Source organism: Orycteropus afer, unplaced genomic scaffold (genome assembly GCF_000298275.1).
Source record: "Orycteropus afer afer isolate SDZICR_OR568_19922 unplaced genomic scaffold, OryAfe1.0 scaffold00009, whole genome shotgun sequence".
NCBI classification, from domain to species: Eukaryota; Metazoa; Chordata; class Mammalia; order Tubulidentata; family Orycteropodidae; genus Orycteropus; species Orycteropus afer.
The window spans coordinates 4,617,417-4,620,853 of record NW_006921596.1 but is presented as its reverse complement, the minus strand read 5'-3'; positions in this window follow the sequence as shown (position 1 = coordinate 4,620,853).

Genomic DNA, 3,437 nt, shown 5'->3' with positions numbered 1-3,437 from the left:
TGTCTCCTTTTTTGGTATTTTCATGCAAATTCTTCTGCTAGTTGGGGTTTAGCCCACTTCTATATCCTTCCCTTCAAGGCTCAGGGGTCCAGGATAATCTTCTGTTTCTGTGTTAATTGGTTTCCCTTTTCTTTGTTGAAGAGGGTCTGTCCAGTTTTTCTGCCTAGTCTGCCATCTTGCCGGAACTCCATGATGTGCTTTTGAGAGTGATAAATACACTCTTTTAGAGACAGTAGTGCAAAATTTCAAAGTCACATAACTCCTAATTTCACAAGTCATATAAACATCTCTCTCTAAAGGGAATGTTGTGTGTTTTTCAGAATATTAAACACACACTTTTACAGAGGTAACTCCATAAAGCTTCTTATTCACAAGAGTCATGATTTTAACACACTGTTGTTATGTGCTATAGAGTTGGACCCGACTCCTAGTGACCCCTCCTTGGGTTTCCAAGGCAGTATCACTATGGAGGTAGATTGCCCAACCTTCCTTCCGAAGGGTGTCTGGTGGGTTTGAACTGCCAGTCTCCTGGTTAGCAGTCAAGTGCCTTAGGCACTACACTACCAGAGCTCCTTTTAACACACTATATATGTCTTTAAGGAGCTTTTAAGAGTGTTAAATTCTTACAGACTTTGTAAAGTGTCATACACACACAAAATAACCCTAATTAACAAAGTTTTCTTTAACACTCATACAAAGAAAGTCACATGCTTTCAGAATGTTAAACGTACGTTTTTATTTGTAAGAAGCACTCTTCTTCATACATTTGCAAACACATCTCGGGATGTGTTCATAGAACATTCTAGAGTATTAAAAACACTCTTGTACACCAATAACTTTGTAAGGCTCCTTGTTCATAGCAAACCCTCTTAAATAAAGTATGAAAGAACACCACTTGAAAAGGAATGTTACATGCTATCCAGATTGTTAAATATACACTTTCACAAACAGAACACTGTCTTAGATTTTAGTGCTGCTGTAACTGAAATACCATAAGTGGGTCTCTTTAGTAAACAGATGTTCATTTTTTCCCAGTTTAGGAAGGTAGAAGTCCAAGCTCAGTGCACCAGCTGTAGGGGAAGGCTGTCTGTCTGCTCTGGAGGAAAATCCTTGTCAGCTTCTCTTCTTGGGTTCCTTGGTGATCTTGTGCTTCCTTACTTGTGTGCCTAACATTCTTCTTTTATATTTCAAAAGCGACTGACATAAAACACAACTTACATTGAAATGGCCTCATCAACATAGAAAAGAAAACTCTGTTCCCAAAAGAGATTACATCTACAGGTGTGAGGGTCAGGACTCCAACATATATTTGGAGGAGGGGGCACATAATTAAATCTGTAACACTCTGTAAAATTTATTATTCACTAGTAGCAGAGGGAAAGTTGGGCAATCTACTTCCGTAGTGATACCGCCTTGGCAACCCAAGGAGGGGTCAATATGAGTTGGATCTGACTCGATGGCAGTGAGAGAGAGAGCACTTGTGGGTGCCCTGGTGGCCTAGTGCCTAAGGCATTTGACTGCTAACCATAAAGCTGGTGGTTCAAACCCACCAGCCACTCCGCAGAAGGAAGATTGGGCAATCTACTTCTGTAGAGATACCACCTCGGAAACCCCTGGGGTCACTATGAGTCAGATTGAGTCCATGGCAGTGAGTTTGGTTTGGTAGAGTAGCACCTGTAAAGACACTTCTGTACTGATGATTACACGTGCTTTCCAGGGTGTTAAAGTGCAAAAATGGCAAGGAGGCCACATGTTCTGACCTCCTCTAACCCTACAAAAGGAAGACAGGATTACCAGCAGTTGGGCATTCCTACTTCCGTAGTGATACTGCCTTGGAAACCCAAGGAGGGGTCGCTATGAGTCGGAGCCAACTCTATGGCAATAACAACAACAACAACAACCCAAGGCCTATTCCTGCCAGGTCAGACATGCTGCCTTCCTCCAGCCCTTTCTCCAACCATTCCTCCCAAAGCACCACCACCTCTCTCCTGAGTTTGCTAATTCACTGCAGTGGCCACACAGAGTTCACAGATTATGGGGTTTATTAGGGAAGCATCACAGGCTACAATTCGAGTTCAGAAAAAATGCTCAGCCTCTCTCCCAGCCCACAGTCCCTTGGCCAACAGTCTCTCACAGTCTCTTTCCCAGCAGTACTGGTTCCTCGGTGTCTCACTCAGCAATGCATGTCTCTTGCGTTGCTTTCCCAGCAGCACATGTCTCTTTCCGGAGCATGTGTCTCTTTCAGCAGCACGTCTTCCTCAACCAGAAGTCAGAGAGAGAGTTCTGCCTCTAGGAAGCCTCCTTTTGAGCCCAGCAGGGTGGTCAAACTAGCCAATCATAGCATCAGAACTCTAAGCACTTGAGAGAGAGTGGGCACCTCCCAGAACATTGTTTTGTGCCACGCCCAACAGAAGTACTCCAGGTGGACAACTTCAGCAATCAGGAGCTCCTCAGTTGCTTAGAAAATCCCACCTTGGAGTTTACAAAGACTTATGGGTAGAAAAGCCACACTAAGTAATTTACTATACTGAATAAAGACACACACATACATAGTTATCTGTGTAAGGCTTCTTATTTACAGGAAGCAGTTTAAAATAGTTTAAACACATCTCTTTAAAGAAAATGATACAAAGTTTCCACAGTGCTGAAGAGAATCTTTACAGAGATAATTTTGTAAAGCTCCAAAGTGACAAATAATAATAGTAAAACCTCAATTTAAGACATGGCTTTACCACTTCTGTCTAAAGAGAATGTTACATGCTTTCCACTGTGTTGAACACTCTTTTACACAGGTTCCTCTTGTCTTAGTCTGAGTTCTCTAAGAAGGTAAAGCCAGTGAAGATATAAACATATATGGAGAGATTTACTTCAAAGAAACGGTTCATGAAATTTTGGGCACTGTCGAGCCCCAAATCCATGGGTCAGGTGGCAGGCAGAAGGCTTCTATTGGCTCACATGGTTGCTGGGCTGATGAACCCAAAATCTGTAGGTCAAGCAGCATAATGTAGGCTTCTGCCAACTTACGTCCCAAGAGCAAGAAGGAATATCAGGCAACAAGCAAATGTAGGGTCTAGCGAGAAAGCAATCCTTGCTGGAACATCCATTATGTACTGGAGACAGGCCATATCCCCAAGGAAGTTCTCCTTCCAAATGGTTGGCTGATCACATCAGATACTATCATGAAAGTGATTACATTATATTATATTATAGAAATGCAATCAGTCCATTGTCTGCCAAACTACTGAGAATCATAGCCTATCCATGTTCACCCGTAACATTAACCATCAGCTCTGTAAAGTCTTAATCACAAAAAAGTCTTTTTTTTAATTAATTAATTTATTTATTTAATTTATTTGTTTTTATTTGGGTGAAGATTTACAGAGCAAATTCACTTTCCATACAGCAGTTCACATATACTTTGTCTCATGTAATTGATC